Source organism: Mytilus trossulus, chromosome 8 (assembly GCF_036588685.1).
Source record: "Mytilus trossulus isolate FHL-02 chromosome 8, PNRI_Mtr1.1.1.hap1, whole genome shotgun sequence".
Lineage (NCBI taxonomy): Eukaryota > Metazoa > Mollusca > Bivalvia > Mytilida > Mytilidae > Mytilus > Mytilus trossulus.
The window spans coordinates 61,828,616-61,855,336 of NC_086380.1; the positions used below are offsets into that span (position 1 = coordinate 61,828,616).

At 32.0% G+C, this 26,721-nt stretch overlaps 1 long non-coding RNA gene across 1 annotated transcript; it reads left to right on the top strand.

Annotated features, from left to right (window-relative positions):
• The first annotated feature begins 2,033 nt into the window (after positions 1 to 2,033).
• LOC134681228 (uncharacterized) lies at positions 2,034 to 3,411 on the top strand. Its single transcript, XR_010100577.1, has 3 exons — positions 2,034 to 2,145; positions 2,466 to 2,529; positions 3,121 to 3,411. It is a non-coding gene; the product is annotated as an uncharacterized LOC134681228 (long non-coding RNA).
• Positions 3,412 to 26,721: the final 23,310 nt, after the last annotated feature.

A 26,721-nucleotide genomic window follows, 5' to 3' on the forward strand; every position in this document is an offset into this window, starting at 1 on the left:
AATAAAGACGACTTCAGTATGTATATTGATTAAATTTATTCTGTTCAACTTACTTTAAATAAAGCTAATACTAACAATGATTACTGCCCTTTTCTCGATCTTGATATCTATATCACTAACGGAAAGCTGAATACTAAAATTTATGATAAAAGGGATGATTTTTCATTTCCTATTGATAATTATCCGTTTTTAGATGGTGACGTTCCCTTGTCTCCATCTTACGGTATTTATATATCTCAACTTGTACGATTCGCTCGTGTATGTAACAATGTTTTAGATTTTAACGAGAAAAAATTATGTATTACTGAAAAATTATTACACCAGGGTTTTCGATATCACAAACTTGTCAAAAATTTACTAAATTTTATCATCGGTATAAAGACATCATTCGTAAATATAGCTCAACATGCAGACTTCTAATACGTTCAGGTATTTCACATCCAACTTTTTATGGAAGTATTCTGTATAAAGCACAAACTAAGGTGTCAGTATTCACTTCAGAAACTTACAAAACCTTTGAATAGACTTATTAAGAAGGGATATAATTACGATACTGTTGTCAAGTCATTAAAGATTGCATATTTTGGCGTTAGTATTGAGTCACTGATAAGGTCTTTGCATCGGAACTAAACACATTTATTCTAAAAACAGTTGTTGGCATGACACGGGTTATGTTCTTCTCATATATGTTATGATGGTATGATACTAAACCTCTAACGGGAAGGATTGTGCCTGATGTTCATATGATGAAATCATAATATTTCAGTCAGTTTAATTGAAGTCTGGAGCTGGCATGTCAGTTAACTGCTAGTAGTTTGTTGTTATTTATGTATTATTGTCATTTTGTTTATTTTCTTTGGTTACATTTTCTGACATCAGACTCGGACTTCTCTTGAACTGAATTTTAATGTGCGTATTGTTATGCGTTTACTTTTCTACATTGGTTAAAGGTATAGGGGGAGAGTTGAGATCTCACAAACATGATTAACCCCGCCGCATTTTTGCGCCTGTCCCAAGGCAGGAGCCTCTGGCCTTTGTTAGTCTTGTATTATTTTAATTTTAGATTCTTGTGTACAAATTGGAAATTAGTATGGCGTTCATTATCACTGGACTAGTTTTTATTTGTTAAGGGGCCAGCTGAAGGACGCCTCCGGGTGCGGGCATTTCTCGCTACATTGAAGACCTGTTGGTGACCTTCTGCTGTTATTTTTTATTAGGTCGGGTTGTTGTCTCTTTGACACATTCCCCATTTCCATTATCAGTTTAAACTTTTAGGAAAATGAACTTGTTTGCTAAAATCGAAAAAATACTTCAGGATTTTGAAAATGAATATAAAAACAGTCATGAATGAACAATGAACTTCAGGTGTTTGACTGACGCCAGAGACGCAGGGTGCCGTAGGGTGGTAGAGACTAGAGTTGGGATATCAGCGAGTGTTAAAACTATTGCTCACAACTATTTCTACATAATTGTGATGAGGAAAAACAGCGTGGTCTTGAAGGTATTCTATATGGAGTATGTCAAAACTGTCCATACAATAACCCTACCGAATATTCACTTCAAAAAGATATCGTCTAGCAGAAAATAAGCAGAAGGGGGTGCAAGCAGGTGAATAACAACATTTAAAAATCCATTGTACCAACAAACACCATGACAAAAAAGGTAAATAACAGCATTCGAACAAACTCCATTGGGCTAACAGACAGCATGACCATAGAGGTAAATAACAACATTGAAGCACACTTCATTTGCCAAAAAATAGCATGACCAAAGAGGTAAATAACAATACCAAAGACACATATAGAAGAAAATGACAATGCAGATAGAATAACTTGACGATATTTAAGAGACATGCAGAAATAAATATCCTTATATCAGCAAGGAATAATAAATCAAAGCATGTTTGCATCTGTGTTTATCCTTAAGATTCTAATAGCCTTTTTTTGTGTGGACATTGAACTCGTCCGTAAAGAAAGATCGCTCCAATAAACGTTACTTTCAACTAAGTCCTTTTCCGTTAAAGTTCATTATAGCTGAGAGAGATATGCAACAACGCAAGTTATCATGTGATAATATTTTCTTGTATTTCGATCGATGTTAATTCTGTTCGGAAGTAACTTGTGTTACTAGTTAAGTGTTATGAGTGTAAGTCATTTTAAAAATACGCAAACAACTTAGCAAAATTAAGCCTTCATCTTTAATAATTTGATTTTTTTTATACGTGATTTGCGACAGTTTACTTTTGCTTTTTTATTCAATCACTTTTATATTAAAAAGTAAAATCAGAAAAATACTGAACTCCGAGGAAAATGCAATCGGAAAGTTTTTAATCACATGGCAAAATCAAATGACAAAACACATCAAAAACGAATGGACAACACCTGTCATATTAAACTCTTTGTCTTGGATTGGTTGACGTTTTTACACCAATAAGCTTCTAAATGTATAACATATAATATTTACAGGACTATTGTTGTTGAATGATGACTGCCTACCTTGGATTTTGTTTCATATTAATATGCTTCACAGGTAAGTTAATTATTTCTGCACTAAAATAATTTACCGATACTGACGAGTAAGTTATGTTTTTTCTTTTTTTCTAAAATTATGTGCCTGCATTGACCATGTTGACGGCTATAAATGTAAATATTTCTTGTCTTGAGATAATTTTAGGTATCATGTGTTAATAAAATTATTATTAAACCTAACCTTTTTGCTCCGACACAGAAATGTCAATAAAGAAGCAAGTTTTATCTATCATTAGGAATATTAAAAACTAACATATGACATAATGTATCAGATAAACAACCCTTTTCGTTCTTCATTAATCGGTATACAGTATACAAAGCAAACAAAAACATCAAGAAGAGTGCATAATAGTGCCAAATAATGAGAAATTATTAGGTAAAGTTCAAAGTGTGAGGTCTAGCTAGCTTTAATACGAGGTTCAATTCATCATTTTCTACATAAAAAAATGCAAATACCTAGTCAGGAGTGTGACAGTTGCTATCCATTCATTTAATGCGTTTGAGCTTTTGTTTTTTCCATTTAATAAGGAACTTTCCGTTTGGAATTTTCCTCGGAAATCAGTATTATTTTAGACATTACTTTTTTATTTAGGATTGAAGTATACTGAAGCTGCTGAAACATGCTTTCCCACTGTGGACTGTGGTTTTAATATCGATGGTTGCACTTCTTTCTGTGTTGATAAATTCTGTGCAGGATCAGCGAGGTGCGTCGGAAACAACCAGTGTTGTTGTGGTGGCTGTGTTGTAAAGCCGCCTAGATATTAAGAACAAAAATGATCTTAACCAACTCCTACATTATAGACCATGGGAGTATGAAATTAATAATGAATATATCTAATTAGTGCATAAACGAAAATACCAATAACAGAATGTTATTATTAAGACTTGCTTTCATGTTTATATAAAAAAGAAGATGTGGTATGATTGCCAATGCAACGACTCTCCACCAGAGACCAAAATGACACAGAAATTGACAACTATGGGTCACCGTGCGACATTCAACAATGAGCATAGCCTAAGTTGACTAAGTTGATTATATCTATCAAATAACACTTGAAATAAAAAAATTGAACAGATTGATGATAAGGTATTTTTCAAATTGGTGGAGACAAAATAAAATAATCCAACACGAGGCTAACAATGATCACTTGTCAAAAAAGTAGACTTCACCATGGCCAAAGCATTTAAAAACAGTTCACACAAAAAACTAAGATAAAATTATAAAGTTCCTGTTCATTTATTCTCATTGACAATGGAAGTTCAGGTTTAAGTAGTAATTTTCTATTGGTTGTAGCACAATGACGATTACTTAAGAGAAACTGATGATAGCATCAACTAAGGAACTTTTTCGTTATTTCTAAGAGGAATATTTTTCATTGATCAACCTAGCAACTTTTGGTGTTCTTTTCCATTTAACATCCACCTATTAGTGAATCCACTTGCAGTAAAAAAATTAAGATGAATTCAGAAAAATATGCTTTTAATATGCATTCACGGTTTGTTTTACAATATTTAAACCTATAATATAAAAGTAGGAATTAACAAAACAAGTGCCATAACTAAATAGTTGGAAGTTGACAGGGGACATCTTGAAGTCGAAGAAAAACTAACAATGCTCTTCTTTTCAACTTAAAATCTTTTTCATTTCGAATCTATATAGCCAAAACCGCCTTCCCCTATCCTCAGCAATACACTTTTTAGACTTCATGTTTCCTAACTTCTAGAATTCGTACTAAGTCGCCCTGTCCTCAACGAAGCAATGCATACTTAGACTCCATTTCACGCACTATCTGAATGCATACTTTGTTTTGGTTTTTTTCCCAATAGATTTATGTCTTTTAAACACTGGTATATTACAGTTGGATTTGTTTTGCTACCTTCTTCAACCATCCGGCTCCATAATACATACTCAGAACGCAACGATCATTATAGGCTAAATGAAGTTTGTTTTATTTTCTTTGATAAACAAATATTCTTTATTTGATTTGAAGAAACAAAATAAGGTATTTCTACTATTTCCCATTTTTTGAATATTCACTTTAAAACTTAAACTGTTTTAAATGGTGCACTCGTAAGAGTTTATAGAATAGTAAATCATTGTACATTTTATAAAGGTGTTGTTTTATTTATATTTCACGCACGTTTACATTTAAAAACAATATCACTTTCCTAATTTTCTATTCTTCATAACAAGCTAGTAAATCATGTCAAACATGTCAAAATAAACACCTGTAAATATTTTATTATGTAAAACCTATTAATATTCTGAAAACCAAGATATGTTTACTAACAAATTGTAGAAAAATATACGCACTCCATAATATTATCACGAAATATGTCCTTGACACAAAACATAAACATGATAAAAGGACACGACTGATTTGAAGCTAATCCCCAATTGTACGTTGTACAATCCCTCATTTCCTACATAAATCTGCCTGTGCCAAGTCAGTAAAATGTTAGATGTTTTATCCATTCGTTTCATGTGTTTGAGTTTAAATTTTCCTCTGATTTCGGTATTTTTATTGCTATATCATATGTTAAATTACTAGTTTAGGGCCGTCATTAAATAATCAAGTTATAATTTGCGTCATATTGCAGATTAGTTGAAAAGATCAGACACAATCAAAAATGTTTTAAAGGTGTTTAAAGTGAATTGTGATTAGAGATTTAGCTTTAAAATTGAAAACAGTATTCTGAAAGAGGGATTATATTATGAGTGAATTGTTTTCATTCCTATATAGTTATGTTTGTATCTTGTTATTAGTCCGTCGTCAGTCTTCAGGGGTCATCTCGATGGTTAATTATATGGCGTCTAGACGAAAACACACAAGAAAAATACTTAAATATATCATTTAAGTCATGCATTGTTGATTTTACACACTCGTTGTTATATTAAGATGGGAGTCAAATCGGTGAACAAGAATGTGACAGCTTATGACTTTTCGGTTATTTCTGAAAGGTTGGCCTTGTGCATGCATTGAAGATCTTCATCCAAAGTCTACTTTAATGGACAATTTTATACCGCATGTTAGTTAAAAAACAATCCTAAATGAAAGTATGCAATACTGTACAGGTAATAATACTATTTGGGGAGAAAACGCTAACCGCAAGTTTTCTTTTTGAAAAACAAATTATTTTTTTTTAATAATGATCTTTATCAAATATATAGATATATAAAAAAAACCATTTATAGCGGCACTAGCTACAATATATCAAAGAACAATGAAATATTGAAATTTTTGTTCAATCATTAATGAAAGTGGAATGTTTTTTTAGAATGTTAAGCAACTAGTTTGGTTCCATTTGGCTAAGAGATATCAATGATGAATTATTCACTTGCAAGTGAATAATTCGACCTCATTGAATCCGTATTAATGTGACCTTAAATGAAATCACTTATCTTAGGACGAGTTCACAAGAAATTATGCGTGTTGATTTATTATACGAAAACGGATGTCAACATTAAAATTGAAACAAAGGTAAATCATTTGATTTACTGATTCTATACCCAAAACTTTATTCTTCTACATGCAAGAAAGACGTTTAACATATACTTTTAACCTTGATATGAAATTCAACAGACCAAGAAAAATCTAATTGCAAGAGTTCGAATAACCATATTATTATTATAAGTAGTAATATTGATATTATTATTACTATTATTAATAGTATTGTCGTTGTTTCTGTTGCTGTTCCTTCCTATGAGGTCATCAAGGATACTACAGTGCCTTTTCGAGATTTTCTATTTCCTTTGATGCAAAATTTGTAATTATATCTCCAAAATTGCAATCACTATATTACTGAACTCCTAGAAAAATCCAAAACGGAAAGTCATTTAGCAAAATCAAAAGCTCAAACCCATCAAACACATCAAACAAATGGATAACAAAAGAGGGACGACAGATACCAGAGGGACAGTCAAACTCATAGATTGATAAAAAAAATTAAAAGACAAACAGACAAATACAAATAATAGTACACAATACACTACTTAAAAAACAAAGACTAACCAACACCAACCAAAACAAAAACTGGGGGAAGAAGATCCTGCTTAACATGTGACACCCGTTGTTATGCTTATGTTATTACTAATTCGGTAAATAGTATAATTCGGTAGGTCACATTCGTGAAAGGGGAAGGGTATTGTAGTTACGCGATATAAGAAACATATCCGATATCATCTGTGAAACGGTAATTCCATAACGGTCAACTTACTCGTGATGGCGTCCGTAATATTTACGAAGGGATGTTTTCAACGTCATCATTTGGAACTCATGGTTTAAAAGCTTCCTTGTGAGGAGCAACCGTCTATCAAGGAATTCATGATAGGAAATACAAGCCCGGGAATATCGTATCAATTTGGAGATATATACTCAATATGCAAGCGCTGCTGGCATGTTGCTACATAGAAATGGAAAGTTTACAATTGGGAAATTGAAATCATCTCCTTTGTCGTATAGTTTTAGTTTAGCCTGACCCTCCTTGTTTTTCTTTTAGATGTAAATAAAGATATTAGACAAATTGACTGTATCTGTAGTATCCTTTATCTCTAGTTTTATGGGAGAGAATCGTTCAACATGTCATATTTCTGACTTGGCACAGACATTTTCTTGTGAATTAAACGTGGTTTTTAAGCTACATAAACCTCTCATTTGTATGACTGTGCAACACATTCCATTTCATTGACTACAATATGTGAACACAAAAAACAGACAACAAAGGTAACACTTGACAAAAATAGGGGTACAGCAGTCAACAAAGACGGACAAAAAGGCATGCTGACAAAGCACATGAGCAAATATTAAAGACAAAAAAATCGTGTGTTTTTCTATGTTGCAATGTTATTCTAATGTTTCAGAAAAAGGGTGAAGGTTTGGTACCGTTACAACGTTTAATCCCCCTGCAAATGTGTGCACCTATCCTAAGTCAGGAATCTTATGTACAGTAGTTGTCGTTTGCTTATGTAATTTATACGTGTTTCTCGTTTCTCGTTTTTTTATATAGATTAGACCGTTAGTTTTCCCGTTTGAATGGTTTTACACTAGTTATTTTGGGTCCCTTTATAGCTTGTTGTTCGGTGTAAGCCAAGGCTCCATGTGGAAGACCGTACATTTTCCTATAAGTATGGAACGCCGGAACTGTCTTATAGTGTAAATAATTAATGTTTTCTGTCGCTTTATCTTTACGTCCTGTCGTTTCTTCTTTATGTTATGTGCAAATGTCTGTATTTTATGACACGGCATCTCTGTGTTATGTCAAATTAGTTATTTGTTTGGTCAAACAGTAGTATGATATGTCATTGCTAAAGTTTGTTTGGTCAAACAGTAGTATGATATGTCATTGCTAAAGTTTGTTGTGTTCAATAGGCATTTCATCATGCTGTAACTACTATATTTTCTGGGAATACTTCGAAACTTTATGATCAACCACCTTTACATTCTCTCATATTTTATCTATGTTGTGGTTATTCTTCTTTAACGTAAGTCAGTTAAAAATTGCGTCCTGTCTCAAATGTGATTGTTATGCCGAATGTTCTAAAGATTTTGTTTTGATACACATTTGTTCTATGTAAACCTCATGATATTATAGTCTTTTTGGCGTTATGTTGTGTTTATACATATGTATCTCCAGTGAAAAACACAACACATCATGGTATAGTTCCTATGCGTTTTGCCGAACAATTGATACACTCTGTGAGCATTCATTACGTCATGTGCAAATGGCGTTTACATTATGTGCAAACAACTTATACGTTTTGTGCAAACCTCGTTTACCTTATGTGCGAACATCGTTCCCCCTACGTGCAAACATCGTTTACCCTATGTGCAAACATCGTTTACCTTATGTGCAAACGCCTATTGCGTTATGTGCATATACCTATTAAATTATGTATAACAACTACATCATTATGTGCAAACACTATTACGTTATGTGCAAATACCGCTTACATAATGTGCAAACACCGATTACGCTATGTGCAAATGCCTATTACATTATGTCCAAACATCTATTACGTTATGTGCAAACACCTATTACGTTATGTGCAAACACCTATCACGTTCTGGTAAACGCTTTTTTGACACAGATTAAAACAAAACGCATCAGTGATATACACTTTGAAAATAAAAATTATAAGTTTTAGCTTTCTAAAAAGCTCTGAACTACTTCGCTGTATTCTTTTTCAAGATAATATCCATTGGATGCTGAATGTGAACTGAAGGTAATATGTGTGCATCGGGTTGTTGATTTAGTATTGGAAATGTAGTATTTTGATATATTGATTGATATAAAAATGTTATATAAATATTTAGTGTTTTGTTCTTCTTAAAGAGTGTGCGTCAACATCCTTTCTTTTTATATTTTTTTTCACTTTACTTGTTGAAAATTCAAATATTTACAAATATATAGACACAATTCTCGAGTTGTTCCTCTCTGGTGTTGTGCCTAGATTGACAAAAGTAGTAAAATATATTTAATGCATTTTTTAAAACATTGTACAGGAACATTTTAACAAATCGTGCATTTTTCAGATTAGCAATGCAAATAAAGACGTATTAATGATTGATATTTCAATTTTCAATTTCAGTGTGTAATATATGCATAATAAAACGACCATGAATTAATAACATTTGATCTGAAATGTAATACACATTGTTAACTTTCCGTCATTTGATGGCTTAATATCCTCAGAAGAGAACAGTCTGTAATTATTTATCTCATTTAAGCCAATAGTTGTTGCTGAATATCAGCCACACCATGAAGCAATCAAACAGAATTTATATGTGACAAGTAATTATTTCAAGATGGCGTGTATATCGACTGAAACTAAAAGCTCTGCCCTGTTATTCGAAGCAAAAAAAAAATATACATGTAAAAGACAAAATACAACCTCATTTCTTAACGGAAAATGTGAACGGAAAATAAGTTGAAATAAAAAAATAAGACGTGGTATGATTGCCAATGTGACTCCACAAGAGACCAAAATGACACAAAAATTAACAACTTTAGGTCACCGTACGGCCTTTAACAATGCCCCGAAAAGATTATGTAAAACAATTCAAACGAGAGCGCTAACGGCCTTATTTATGTAATGTTCTCTTTCATCTGCACAAAGCAGGTCATTTCATAGGTCGCCATATCTTGCATACCAAATCATAACATAAGGTTTTTGGAAGGCCTTACATTTATGAATTATAGACTTTTGACAAGGTCAACACATTATATATGCGTCTATTCAGATTATATTGACCGAGGACGAAGATATTTTCTCGCCACCTCTTATCTTGTGTTTTTTTTTTTAATTAGCAGAGAGCTTTGGCAAAACTGAGTCCCGAGCCCCATCTTAACCAAACTGTTTATAGAACCATCATTTTCAAAAGTTCTGGTTCCGCCACTGGTCATTGAATGAGAAATCAAAAAGAGAAAAAAAAATAGGTCCGTGTTTTTGTTTTTCTAATGATATCTTAATGAACAACTTCTCAGATCATTTTACATCGGATGACCGTGAGGGCATTCATGTGTATTGCTGTCGCCTAAATTTCCATTACGTAACCTTCGTTTTGAGATTGTAACCGATTTAAAAACATGATAATAATAAATACGCGGACATCATCGAGTGCAAAATTACATTCATTATCACTTGTTTGTAATTCATTTCAAATGGATACTCCTAAAAATATTTTTTTTTTAACATAAATTAATAATATGAAAATGTCGTTAAACTCATTAGAAACATAAATTGAGTAAAAAATCTTTAATATTTATACACACGTACAGAAAAAGTGTGTTACAGTATGCGGAAGAATATCTTAAGAACGTTTGCAATCTCCCATGCAGAGTTGTGACTTTGCTCCCTCTCTCTGCGTGGGACATTAAATGTTTTGCTGGAAAATATGAATGCCCACTCAAATTCAATCTATTAAAAAAATCAAATTATTACAGCAGAGTGTCCACCATGCACTTGCACAGCACTATAGTTAATATAGTGCAATAGAATGATATACAAATGGATGAAAATTATATATACATGTAACTGTAATTTACAAATATCAAAATAATGTATAACAAAAAAAAAAAACAGAGTTTACTGATTTGTATCACTTCTACGATGAAATTGAATTTATCATCCACGCACAGAAAAAATATATATCTGTACTTTAACGTCACTTTCAGGTAAAGAGATGTGATTTGGTTTTCTGAGACAAGTGCTTGTGACCGTCCACAAGAACTTGCGGTCATCTGATGTTCAGTACTTCAGTACTTTGATTCATATCTTTTAGATAAAGATGTTTTCAAAAAGTAATAAAACATAAAAAGGGTTTTATATTTTTTACAAATGTCTTATGATCCTTATTTTATCTTGATTCATTTTGAGAACTCAAATCGTATCAATGACATACTGCACATTCAAAGATTTTTTAAAACTGGGAGTTAGCTGGCAATTGTTTCATGGTGCTTTAAACGGATGAACAAGAGGGTTCCGAAATTCCAACAATACAAAACATGACAAGTGAACTTTCTTAATTTATAATCAGTAGCAGGAAAATTACAGAAGAATTTAAGCCTTCCCTTTCGTGATTTTTTTAAAGAATGTTGACTAAATATGTTACGTCGATTTCAAGGCGAACAAGGTTGCATAATTTTAAGATTTTTTCCGCACTTTGAGGATAATTTGGATTGAATCATATGAACTTCATGCCTCGCTAGCTATTAATAAAAAAAAAACGTCTCGCTTTAACAGTAGCCGAGAAAAGGGGGACCGATATATCTAAAAATGGCAATATTTAACGGAAACTGTCAAAACTTATTTTAGAATGATAACATTTAGACCCAATAGAATATATTTGTATGAAATTTTATATTTTTTAAAATAAGATTTCTCAGAATAATGATGTGCATCAAATCCCTTTCATGAACATTTGGATTAATTGTGTATTTAGCTATATTTATCGAACCATTCGCGTTCATAACTTAACGCATCGAAGCTTACTGTTTATACCGTATAACGTTACTCACGCTGTTCCTACAACCTCTAGGATTTAAAACAGAATCTTCGAAATTTTCTCCGCAAAGCAAAATAAAAATGTTAGCAAACACAAACCACTATTAAAACAAATTCAATATATGTTTTTATTATGTTTCTATAGCTCTTGATCATATACTAAGTTATATCTAGTATATTTGAGGGTTAATTAAAATAACAAAGCTATGTGAAGAAAACGGATGTCCAACGTTACATTTATGAAAAACAGTTTTAACTCTTATGTATAGTGATCCTATTTCGTATTCTCTGATCTTCCTGAAACTTGACAGGAACAACGACATTTTATTTGACTCGGTGGCTGCATATTAAGCTGAATTAAGAAAAATGTCCAACGACGTTTTTCTTTTACTCGACGAATGAAAGATAATTTTATAAGTAGATATAGCATAAAATGAATAAAAAGAGTAAGACAATAATAACATCTATCAAAAGTACAAATATGTGCCTCGTTGTGCGTGAGTTCAAATATTTCAGATTCTATAAAATTTTCTCTAAACACTCGTTTTTCAAGCGGTAGCCATTTTGTCCAAGTTGATATTTCATTTTTCAAAGCAGTGAACACGTATTTTTCAACTGATATTTTAATAAGTTATTTATAATCGATCAAAGCAAAAGTTAGATACACAAAAAGTACAAAATGCCAAGATTCTTTTCTTATTTACTATATATTTGGGTCTTAAAGGAATAAAATGCTTCCACACATTATAAAACGGTAGCCAATTTGTCCAAACATATGAAAACGTCGAAAAATCCAGAAAACGCTATTTTCCGACGTTACATATGCAAGTGCAAGTTTCAATTAAATGTTCAGGATAATTAAAACAAATCGTGTGGTAAAATTTAGAAAAATATTGATGGATGTCGAAAAAAAAAGAATACTGCATTTTGCTATAGACACCGGTCGGGGACATAAATTCGCACAGGTTGAATTTTGCAATTTTTATTAATCGTTTATAGCTTTCAACGATTTATTTAAAAGAATTGTGAAATGGAAAAAAAAACTATCATTACATGAATTTCGTTCAACTTTTGCAAAGACAAATTGGAGACACCAAGACAGTCCTTAATACAAGTCCATGGCACGGAATGTTTTACTTCGCGATTTGTCCTGCTATTCATGCTATAACTGTCGAGATGAAAGTAATTTCTGTACTAGCGATGCCGGAAATTTTCGTCAATATAAACTTGTGTATGAAATGAAGATAATTGAAAGACTAATTCAAAACAGCGACAAAAATAAGTTGATGTTTCTAATTTATACGACGCTATTCGTTGAAATATTGAACAAAAAGATAAATTCATATCAACAACTGCGGAATAATGTACTGATTGTAAATGTACTTTGTCGTTAAACGTGAAATTTATTTGTACGAGCTTTAGAAACATGACGAAAAGCGAGGCTTGCCGAATTTGCTCCTGTTTCGCAGCGAGAACTAATACATTTTATATTTCTGACAATGTACATATATTGTTTACAATTTACACCTGGTATTTGAGCTTTTAAAGTTGTTTAAATCTTAACCATTGTCTCTGATTTTTACATTTATTGAAACGCGGATTCGAAGAAAACCCCAAAATCAACTATTACCCAGAATGAAATATCCATATTAACAATTGATCAATATGGAAGCGTGTAGCAGAAAAAAATATTTGTACATATACAAACAAAGCCAAACAAATGTTGTTTACCTGTTATTTGTATTCAATAACAAGCTAATTGCAGGATAAAAGCTAATTACTTAACTGTAACCATTTTTTTTAAATGGTGAACAAATTAAATTGGGTAAAAAAATAAATAGATTAGCTGACTATGCGGTATGTGTTTTTTGTTAAAGGCCAGAAGGGGATCTATTGTTATTTATTTCTTCGTCATTTGGTCTCTCGTGGAGAATTGTCTCATTGGCATTCATACCACACCTTTTTATAGATGGTCAGTTTTTTCTGAAATTCAAACGGAAAACCATTTCAGCAACGAAATTATTTATTTATTCTTATACATGTTATAGACAACAAAGAAACGATATGCACAACACTTATAAAAACTAGAGACTCTAAAGAGCCTGTGCAGTCAGGATTCTACTTCGTCAAAATTATCTCCCCATTACGCCAGTTCATTTTCACAATCGTAGAAGAGGAAGCCATTGTAGGGATGACGCGCTATCAATTTTGCTCTTGGAAAGCGATAAATTTATCCACATTGCACCATTACGATCCTTAAATGTCAGTTGTATTTTAAAAGACAAATGTATCAACTAGCTAGTGAGCATCAGTTAATGTTCTTTTCTGCATTGATTCAACTTAAAACTATTGTTTGATCGGTTGTCAGGTGGAATTTTCGAAAATTCATAAACATTTAAAAAAAATCGAATTAAATATTTCATGGAAGGGCAGACTAGATTTTTTTAGTGGTTGAAGACTATAAACCCTAGTTATCACACACAAAAAATTATAATTTTTCGAAGATATGCATTTTCATCATCCAACTTGAAAGACTGTCGTCAAGTACTTTTAGTAAAAAAAAATAGCTATTCGAACACACCTACTCTGTTTTTGTGATTCATTAGATAGGTATTTCACTTGACCCATATATTTCATCTATTAGTACTGTGATTTTTTTATGTTATAAAGTCAACCTGTAGCTTTGATATATAAAAATGATAGAATCTGAAGCGAGACGATGTATGAAATATTTTTGCTATGTACTAGATAAATTGAAAACTTATGCAAATGGTGTTTTTAAAATAAAACACTTCGTAATTTAGAAGAAAATTGTAATTTTGTTTGTTTCTATTAACTTTTAATTTTTTTTTCACTATAGTAAACAATACAATACACATTTATCGCCTTCTCTAACAAAGAGCTTCGATTCTTTTGTTCTATTTCAACTTGGTTTCCGACTGTGTGTCGCTCACCTTGGTCTCTGTGCATATTAAACAAAGGACACAGGTAGATTCATGAAAAAAAAATGTGTTTTGGTGATGGTGATGTTTGTAGATCTTACATTACTGAACATTCTTGCTTCTTACAATTTTCTCTATCTTTAATAAACTTGTCCCTTTAGATACGGAGGAAAATATTTTGTAAAAATTTATCAAAATTTACAAAATCAATCAAAATTGTTAAAAAATTGACTTTAAAGGGCAATAACTCCTTAAGGGGTCAACTTATTTTTAAATCTTACTTTGCTGAACATTATTGCTGTTTACCAATTGGGGGGCAGCAACCCAACAACCAGTTGTCCAATTTATCTGAAAATTTCAGGGCAGATATATATTGACTTGATAAACAATTTTAAAATCCCTTATCAGATTTGCTCTAAATGCTTTGGTTTCAGAGTTTTAAGCCAAAATCTCATTTTAATCCTGTGTTCTATTTTTAGCCATGCCAGCCATCTTGATGGGTTGGCTGGGTCACCGCACACATTTTTCAAACTAGACACCCTAATAATAATTGTTGCTAAGTTTGGTTAAATTTGACTCAGTAGTTTCAGAGGAGAAGATTTTTGTAAAAGATAACAAAAATTTACGAAAAATTGGTAAAAAATTACTATAAAGGGCAATTACTCCCTAAGGGGTCAACTGACCATTTTGGTCATGTTGACTTAATTGTAGATCTTACTTTGCTGAACATCATTGCTGTTTACAGTTTATCTCTATCTATAATAATATTCAAGATAATAACCAAAAACGGCAAATATTCCTTAAAATTACTAATTCAGGGGCAGCATCCCAACAACCAGTTGTCCGATTCATCTGAAAATTTCAGGGCACACAGATCTTGACCTGATAAACAATTTAACCCTGATTTGCTCTGAAGGCTTTGGTTTCAGAGTTATAAGCCAAAATTTATACGTTACCCCTATTTTTAGCCATGGCGGCCATCTTGGTAGGTTGGCCGGGTCAACGGACGCAATTTTTAAACTAGCTATCCTAGTGATGATTGTGGCCAAGTTTGGTTAAATTTGGCCTAGTAGTTTCAGAGGAGAAGATTTTTGTAAAAGTTTACGACGACGGACGACGACGGACGACGGACGCCAAGTGATGGGAAAAGCTCACTTGGCCCTTTGGGTCAGGTCAGCTAAAAATGATAGATGAGAACAATAACAATTTACTAGAATATGTATTGTTTTGTATCGTTCTTGATGACACGGCTCGAAAAGTTACCGGACCAAAGACGGATAAATGAAAGTCATTAGCTGGAGTTTCAAGTTGCGGGATTTAATTTCGAGTATGGTCAGTGAAGGTGAAACAAGGCTGATAACCCTTTCATTCAGAAGAAATATGTGTATGCGTCATTTTTGTGGATTACAGGATAAGGCAGTTTTTAATATGAAAAAAAATGTTTTTTAGAGAAAGTGCAGCTTTTTGTTACACCCTTCTACCTGTCAGATCCAAAATCGGATCAAATTTTTCCAACATCCCTGTTAGTTTTTAAAAAAATTGTCAGATAAGAGGGGCGGGTCACCTGGCCACCCCTTAACAGGACACCCACCCGTCTCAACACGCCTTGTCAGAGAAGTAGGAACTAATAAGTGTTAGGAAGGTTATTCAGAATAATATTCAAAACTGTTAAAGGAAATGAACGAAAATAAAATCTTAAACATTTTGTAGGATTCCTTAGCTTCTACATGAATCGTGGGAGATGTCATTACATTTGTAGCATTAATCTAGTAAACGTTTCTCGGTAGATGAAAACCCTACTGGGACGGTAATAACAAATCATCCTGGTCTCTTTTAAAAAGTTGTCACATTGGCATTCGTACCACATCTTTCTTTTTATATCGTATTGTTCCGTTCGGTTGCACCTCTTGAAAACTAGAGTCGTGTCTGTTTATTTGTTAAAAAGTAAAGTGAACAACTTTTCAAAGCATGGATGCATAACGCACACTCTTAAAGTAGAGCAAAATAATTTCCCATCAAACTAGATACATTGTATGTATATAGCATTTTTACATCAATAAATATTTTAATATTCATGTATGGTTTTCTGTTATGTTAACAATTTGATGTTAAGTATACTCCTGGCTTTTAATTAGGACTACAAGCACCACAACAGCATTCCCTTTGTAAGACATTGCAGTCAAATTTAATGCCACAAATACGGGCACGACATCTTATTTCGCAATCTACACGGGTACAACAATAACTACTAAAGCACTACAGAGTATTAGTAGTCTCGAAACCTGAAAAATATTGTCACTTTTCATTAAAACAATGACCTATAATCAATGAAATTGTTTGTGACGTAGGCTCTCATAGTGATCTATCATATCATCTGTTTTAATATTCAGTTGGTAGGATAAATAAGGGGTTGCAGATACCAAGACAAACAGTCAAACTCATTGTTCGAAAATAAAATTTCCATTTCGTACATCCATATAGAAGCTGATGCATATTAAAATTCTCATGATGAATTTTGAATTGTCAACAATGCACATGTGAGTTACGCATAACCATGATATTAACTGACATTTACGATCTAATTGACATTTTGGATATATTCAGTTCGGGTTGTAATATTGTGAAATTTGACCTTGATTTTGTCTACCATTGTTTTGATTCGACGCTACTGATGAGTCCTAAAAAGAGGAAACGTGCATCTGGCGCACTAAATAACATAACATAACTAATAAGTGGGTTATTTTCGCGGCTTGAACATTTTCGATTATTTTCCTGGATATAGCAAAGTCACCAAAGCAAATTCTTTCAATTTGAAAGTGCACATGGAAAGGTATTATTAAAAGTATTGAATCCGCCAAAATAATAACCTCCAAAATATTTCGTATACCTTATTCAATAAAAATCGCGAAATTTTGCATCAACGACAATAACCCGCTATACGGTAAGTTAAGGAGGTAATATTAATATTAACTTTGATCATGCAAATTCGTGATAAGCATGTTAATGTGTCGACAAAAATATACAATTACGATAATTTGAACGCTATCACAAAATTTCTTATCGTATGTACTAAGTTGAGTTAACTTAATTTTAGTGTTTAAAACAATGTATAGCAAAATTCAAAGACATAACATAAGACGGAAAAGGGCATAATAATCAAAGTAATGTACATTGGTTACATATTTAGTCCAGGATATGTTTGTTTCCGTGAACGGGAAACTTATATTATATGTTATGACACAAACACTACAATGATTTATTCTTTTTGGCAGGCTAAGGTCTTGTCATATTACTTTTATCATTATATCATTGGATCACAGTTATGTTAAGACTGTATATTTAATTCTGTATCTATAAAGATGTTTTACCTTGCACACGCATCCTTTATTGTTTTACCTAACATTAACATGGTGTAAAACTGTTTAAATATGTGTTGATCAGTTATATTTTGTCATGATTAACTTATCGCCAGTCATTAAAAGTCTTTGTATGGATAGGGACTAATTTGCTTATGAACAAGAGATGTAAATTAGATGAATTTGCATCAATTTCAATGTTTGTAAAATATTCATAAACTATTTTATTGAAACACCTCGACTTTAATGCATAATTGCTTAAACTTTTATAGTTATGACGAAAACAGGCAAATTAAACTTTATCGAAAAAACCCAAATTAGAAAAAAAATATATATTAAGTTTGATATATTTACATCTAAAAAAACGTCTTTTTTATCATGATTTTCTAAATATAAGGCTACTTATTCAATAGAAAAATATTAAGACAGGGGATTATAATTGTTATGTTGGGTCTTTCCTAAAAACCTCAACTAATACGGATGCAACCAAGATTTCATGGACCTTTTTTCTTAAAATGTTGTAAGCCAGTAATGACGAAGAATGGCTTCCATTTTTCGGATCTATAATCCGTTTTGATTCTACATCACCTTATTCGTCCCTATTAAGACTAAAACCGCGAGTGCCACATGGGGTGAATGATTTTTAGACTTTCCCTTTTTATTAAAACAGTTTTAGTCGAATGTTTTAATCGGTACGAGAACATGTACAAAAATGAATGAGCGTGCAGACATCTGATACGTTCACAAATTTGACAGTTTTACAAAATTAATTGATTTCATTCAATAGGTTTATTTATCGGAAATAAACATAGCTAACGAAATGTAGATTCGTATGGTTGGTATTGCCTGTCGACATAATCAATTTAGTTTCTTTAGATTTATATGATGCATGCTACTTTGTACTTGTTTAAATACCATAGATCTGCAAAGTTCTGTAAATATTCAAACTTAACATCTTTTTTAATTAATATCTCACATTAATATATATGTTAGTCGTGCTGTCCCCTATTATATTGATAAAAGAGAACTATTTTAGCTGATATTTGTTTTCTAATTGTACGATCGAAATCGCAAAGTTATTGATTTTTATAAGATAAAGTTATGCCTTGCATAAGTATATATGATAAGATGATTCTTCAGTTTTCTATTACAAATTAAATTTTGAAATTATTTATCAATTTTCCAATTATAAGTAGCAATAGTCCAGCTTCGTCTGAACATGAAATATACATTTTCTGACTTATTTGGTATCCAAAAGCTTGCAGCTCATACTCAGACTTTATTAAACGTCACCAGTGTGTGGGCGGAAAGTTGACAAACCAAATATTTTTATGTTCTTATTACTAGGAAGATGTGATGTGAGTGGCAATGACATAACTCTCCATCCAAATAACAATTTATAAAAGTAAACCCTTATATATGGAACGCCGGAACTGTCTTATAGTGTAAATATTTAATGTGTTTTGTCGCTTTGCCTTTACGTCCTGTCATTTCTTCTTTATCTTATGTGCAGATGCCTTTATTTTCTGACACGGCATCTTTGTGTTATGGCAAATTAGTAATTCGTTTGGTCAAACCATTGTATGATATGTCATTGCTAAACTTTGTTGTGTAATATATGAATTACATTATGCTGTAACTACTATATATTCTGTGAATACTTCGAAACTTTATGATCAACCACCTTTACATTCTCTCATATTTTATTTATGTTGTGTCTATTCTTCTTTTACGTAAGTCAGTTAATAATTGCGTCCTGTCTCAAGTGTTATTGTTATGTCAAATGTTCTAAACGTTTTGTTTTGATATACCTTTGTTCTATGTAAACCTCATGATATTATAGTCTTTTGGTGTTAGGTTGTGTTTATACATATGTATCTCCAGTGAAAAACACAATACATCATGGTATAATTTATAATCGTTTTGCCGTACAGTTGATACTCTCTGTGAGCAATTATTACGTCATGTGCAAATGCCTTTTACATTATGTGCAAACAACTAATACGTTTTGTGCAAACCTCGTTTACCTTATGTGCAAACATCGTTCACCCTATGTGCATACATCGTTTACCTTATGTGCAAACACCTATTATGTGATGTGCAAACACCTATTAAGTTATGTATAAAAACTACATCATTATGTGCAAACACTATTACGTTATGTGCAAATACCGCTTACATTATGTGCAAACACCATGTAAGTTATGTTCAAATGCCTATTACATTATGTCCAAACATCTATTACGTTATGTGCAAACACCTATTACGTTATGTCCAAACACCAATTACGTTATGTGCAAACACCTATTACGTTCTGGTAAACGCTTTTTTGATACAGATTAAAACATAACGCATCAATGATATGCATTTTGAAAATGAAGAAAATTAAAAGTTTGAACTTTCTAACAAACTGTGGATTTTTATAATTATATTACATCAGTAGACGATCTTAAGGTGGTACCCAACACTTTCACTAAAATTAATTTGGCTCGTTTAATTTTTATAAAATTTTGACAAAGTATATACTTTGACCCTTTGACAAAAAACAAAAATTTCAAAAAATTTGAACCAACCATCTTATCAGAAAAATAACACTGGTTTAATAGCAGTTTAACAAACACCAATTTTGATCATTGAGAAACTTAATATTCCCTTAACAACACAATGTAATTAAAACGTTTAGCTGATTTTCGAAAGTTATCTCCCTGAAGTGTTAGGTATCACCTTAATTGAAAATTATTATAATACTTTTAAAAAATGATTTTACAGATTCTACTGATTTTTATATTGCAATATTGTGAGAGTTTTTGTCAGTTTAAGATAACCTTTTCGTTTTTCCTTTAGCACTATTTCTTTACTCGTTTTACTGAAACTACTAATAATACTAATACATTGATTCCGTGAAGTATAACATTAAGTCTTATTGAATAAGTCTAAATTTAGATTCAGATGACAATAATTTACTGCCACTGTCATACAAGTGAGCGGTTTAGCTAGCTTTAAAACCAGGTTCAATCCACCATTTTCTACAGAAGAAAATGCCTGTACCAAGTCAGGAATATGACAGTTGTTATCCATTCGTTTAATGTGTTTGAACTTTTGAATTTGCCATTTGATTTGGGACTTTCCTTTTTGAATTTTCCTCGGAGTTCAGTATTTCTGTGTTTTGACTTTTAACCTCTGTGAAGATCTTGTAAATTATTTAGGAATAGATAAACAAAAAAAAGGTTACAAACAAAAAAGCGGAAATCGTATGAACTCAAAATGAGCGAGAAGTTTTGCGTTGACAGAGTACGCATTTATACCAAAAACAAAATGTTGTATTATTCGCAATGAAACAAATAAACTGTCCAAATGACGTAGAAAGTATCTTGCAACTACAAGTCACTGTATGGCAATTAGCTAAACAAATATCAAATAGCAAGCTATCGACGGCACATAAAAACAAATGAACAGTACTTAAAACTCCAACGGCCTGATGTAAAAACAAAAACAAAACAAAACAACAACCATTAGACACATCAACAAGTTACAACCAATGAATCTTGAGCTCACTTTTCAAGACAGGTATATACAGAATGTGTTAGTTGTAACTATGTTTGAACTTTCAAAATCTATTGACAAATACATATAGCTTAACTCATCCGATCGAACAAAATATGAAAGAGTACTCACAGTTCAAAGTTAAAAAAATAACCAGTAAAATGTATATATCTAAGACTTAAATATTCAATAAGTTCACGCCCAACATCAATTTGGTTTATGTTAAGTTGTTAAGGATGTTCATGCACTACTCTGTTTTAAAATACAATGTATCAAGCTTTTTGAAAGTGTGTTATAAATTAATAGCATAAAGATAAAGGAACTAAAAACGCAGAAAAAATGCAGGGTCCGTGTGCTTGTTTTCGAAATAGAAGCCATTGAAAATTTAGAAGGAAAATAATCTGTCTCGATTTTTTATATATTGAACAATGGTACGTTTTGTCTTTCAAAAACTGTTAAAAGAGAACAAGGATTTTATAAGATTTTTTACATTGGTTTTTAAAATTATATGTTATTATATTGATAAAAGGAAAGAAGGGGTAAATTGGAAAAATTGTTTTGACACAACATAGATAAAACAAATGAATTCCGAATATTTACCAAAATGAATTTTAATTTACAGATGAGAAGAATATGCGTGCATACAAAGAAATAAAAAGTTATCAAAAGGTACCAGGATTATCACTAAATACGCCAGATGCACGTTTCGTCTACATGAGACTCATCAGTGACGCTCAGATCAAAATAGTTATAACGCCAAAAAAGGACAAAGCTGAAGATCATTGAGGACTCAAAATTGTAAAAAGTTGTGCCAAATATTACCATGGTAATCTATTCCTTGGATAAGAAAATCGCTAGTTTTTCGAAAAATTCAAAGTTTTGTGAACAGAAAGTTTATAGAAATTACCATATAATATTAATTGATATTCATGGCAACACCGAAGTGCTGACTACTGGTCTGGTGTTTATCTATGAGTCTATAAAATCATATAGATATGAGTCGTTCCTCTTTATAGCTCGTGTGGAACTGCTTTTGTGAATGGATCTCATACGTGTAAATGACCAAGATAACTTTTTTATTTGTAGTGAATGAGTTTAAATGTCTAATATGTACTTGTACTTTACGATTCTAGCTTTAAGGCAGATTTAGGTAAAAGATTGTACTACACTTACTTTTTATATTCGAGTCATGCGAAGACCAGTAGCTTACGTCTGGTGTACTTGATAATACATCTCGTAACTATGACACTATTTAACAATCACCGAATTTAATTCATAATTAGTTGTGTTGACTTTTTGTATGTGAATAGGTATCCCAAGTTTTGCACTCAGAACTCTATGCAGACAAAACGTTGTGTTAATACGGTTCTTGTAAGATAATTTATTTTATTTTACGAGCCTATCTGTTCCTGAATTGAATGGATATTGCATTGTAATGGTAAGTTTGAATAAGGAACCTGCTTTCTAGTGACCATATGAATCCTGCTAAAACACTTTGGTAAACACTGTATGGTATCTTTTCTGACCTTTTTTGGTATTTGACTACTGTACAGTGTAATCTTTTTGGGTAAAATTGGTTTACAGAGTGCAAGTAAATGCCTGCGATTTTTATTTTTGCCATTTATATAAAAGAAAAACAGACGAGAAAGATAATCAGACAAAATTGGATTGAGTGTTTATATATCGTCAAAAGTCTATGAAAACCATGACCTCGTACAATGTCAAGTTATATGTACTAAGTGTATCGACATGATGCAAGACCTTTTATGCAAATAAACTCATCATAGATACCAGGACTAAAATTTGTATATACGCCAGACGCGCGTTTCGTCTACAAAAGACTCATCAGTGACGCTCGAATCCAAAAAAGTTAAAAGCAACCTCGACCAAGCAAACAAAGTTAGTCCTTCCTATTACAACTATGTATACGTAGACCTACATTCCTCCCCATAATTCATTATAATCTCACGTTTCCCCAATCTCACCTACCTTCCAACAAACTTCGCCCATGCATATTTTAACTTCATTTCTCTAACCATTGGTTTCTCTTTTAACCACATTGAACTTGTATACTCAACATCCTTCTCCTAATCTTGGGAATGTATACTAAAAGTCATGAGGTGTTTTTTTTCATTCAATCTTGACAATGTCTCCTTAGACTCCCTTTTCCCTTACCTTGTGAATGCTTAACAAGACTATATTTTTCCTTTGTTCTTAATGCAGATTATTCTTCTTTTCACTCTCCCATGACAATGCACCCTTCGAGTCCCTTTCCTTCATTTTCGACACAACATCTTGATTATACCATTTTCTGTCAGACTACACAATAAAGACTTTGACCTCTTTACTCCTATTTCAATAATTCATAATATGTAGACTTCCTTTCTCTCATTCTCGACAATACATATTTAGCCTCCCTTTCGCCCCACCGCTAACAATATAAACGGGAACTCCTTTAACTTTAGCATCGACGATTCAAACTTAACATCAGCCTCAACAAGGAATCATATCTCTTTACCTTGACAATCAGTAATAAATTATCTGTCCATAACTCTTGACAATTCACATTTAGGTTTAAGTTTCTTTATTTTTGCCAACACATTCTAAAAATCCCTTTTCCCAGCCTCGACAAGAATACTTCCATTCCGTTGCCCCCATCGTCGATAATGCATACTGATATAAAACAAAGAAGATGTGGTATGATTTACTTTAGAAATCTTTTCTCCCAACATTTACAATTTATTCTAATGTGACGTGCTTCTTTAGCTTTGTAAACAACACTGTGATAAAATTATCGATAAAATATACTTAGCGCAGACTCAGAGATTTGCATAATAATGGCTGTTACAATATACTTCCCACGTAAATCTACATGTATTGGAACCTATTTGCAGACCCTTTGCCGATTTTATTGTTTTAAAAAGTGCAATTAAAAAAGACAAAATAACTTTTCTTCTTATTCGTATGCATAATAAAAAGAAGTAATGCACAAGAGCTCGGAGAAATCAACAAAATAAAAATTAAATGAAATTCCGCGAAAGTCTACTAATCTTTTTGGCGCATTTAAGTCATTTCAAAACATGACGTCATACAAATGAAAACGCTAAACTTGAAAGTTTTCTGTTACGTGAACCATCGGAATTCGTATGATATTGTATTAAAACTGGTTTTTTTTAGGTAGGTGTTGTTTTATTTTCTATTCTATTGCATTATTCGCATATTTACCCATTTCACCAAGTCAACATGGCGGCTCCTTAGTTACAAAAGTCAACTTTTGATTTGACGGAAGCTTACGAGAAAAACATATAAATTAAAAATGACAAATGTTGGGATTGAGAACTTAAAGAATTAAAAAGTTTTGTTCTAGCAGTCATTCTCGAAATAACCTACGCAAGTTACATATTTATAAAGATATTTGAGCTTTATCTAACAGGGAGTAAAAAAGAACAGCCACATACACAGCATATCCACCCTCGCTTCAGTTTTTTAACGACCGATTTGTCCTGTTAGAATCGAAATAATTTAAATCTGACGTGCTTCTTCAGCTTTGTAAACAACACTGTGATAAAATTCTCGATACAATATACTTAGCGCAGACTCAGAGATATACATAATAATGGCTGTTATAATATACTTCCCACGTACATTTACATGTATTTGAACCTATTTGCAGACCCTTTGCCGATTTTATTGTTTTAAAAAGTGCAATTAAAAAAAGACAAAATAACTTTTATTCTAATTCGTATGCATAATAAAAATAAGTAATGCACAAGAGCTGGGGGAAATCAACAAAATAAAAATTAAATGAAATTCCGCGAAAGTCTATTAATCTTTTTGGCGCATTTAAGTCATTTCAAAACATGACGTCATACAAACGAAACCGCTAAAGTCCAAAGTTTTCTGTTACGTGAACCATCGGAATTCGTATGATATTGTATAAAAACTGATTTTTGAGGTATAGTTTTTGTTTTATTTTCTATTCTATTGTATTATTCGCACATTTACTCATTTCAGCAAGTCAACATGGCGGCTCCTTAGTGTCAACTTTTGATTTGTGACGGAAGTTTACGAGAAAAACATGGCAAATGTTGGGTTTGAGAATTTAAAGAATTAAAAACGTTTTTTTCTAGCAGTTAATCACGAAATAACCTACGCAGGCTACATAATTATAAAGAAATTTGAGCTTTATCTAACAGGGAGTAAAAAAGAACAGCCACACACAAAGCATACCAACCCTCGCTTCAGTTTTTTTAATGACCGTATTTGTTATATTAGAATCGAAATAATTCATGGAAACAATAGATTATCGGAAATTTACACATGGCCTTGGCCGTGATATTCGTAAATTTTATCCCTCGCTAACGCTCAGGATAAAATTCGAATATCACGGCCCAGGCTTTGTGTAAATTTCCAACAATCTATGGCTTCCATGAACTATTTCTTAATACTCCATTGATCCAACTTCAAAATTACTTAGCAAGGATACGGGAATATTGTCGGTTAAATAGCACACACTTCATGCTTGTTTGTTTTATTTTCTATCGCAAACAATTCATCCTTGTAAGTATCTAATTGGCATAATAACAGGTAGTTTTGACAGTTTTTTTGTTTTTTTTAAATATTTCCTATTTTTGTACCTTGAATTAGTATTTCAATAGTGTACTCGTTAAGTAACACATAATGTTTTCTTTTAGCAAAGTAACTTTATAGACATCATTCATTCACGTTTACAAGTTTTTTTTCCTTCATATTCATACTTTGCTTAGTTAGTGATAGTCTTGATAATATCCATTTGACGCGGTACTTATACATCCCATCCTTGTGTTATTAAGATATGGTTAATTCTGGTACTTGTCTTTCATAATTTCAAAATAAATGTACTTTGACAATATGCATTTCTTACTTTCTTTGTTGACATATTTGTTGGTTTTTATGGTTAAGATTATAACATAATTTTGACTTTTATCCCCTTTGTTTTGACACTTTTACCCATGACTGTTTGATTTGTTCACACAATGTTGTCAATATACAGTTTAATGTGATTGAAATATAAGAGAGAGGTTAAGCTAGATTTAAAACATATATTATCCTACATAATAAAATACATATACACAATTCGGAATGTTACAGCAGCTGTTGTTCATTCGTTTGATGTGTTCCGAGCTTTTCATTTTGCCATCCGATCATGGACTTTAAATTTCCGTTAAGAATTTACATGGAATTCGGCATTTTTTTATATTTACTTTGTTATGTCTTATTTCACCCTGAACAAAAGTACATAGATAAATATGACAAAATATAATAACCTGCTTAGTTTAAAACAATAAAATTCCTATATTTTTTTAACC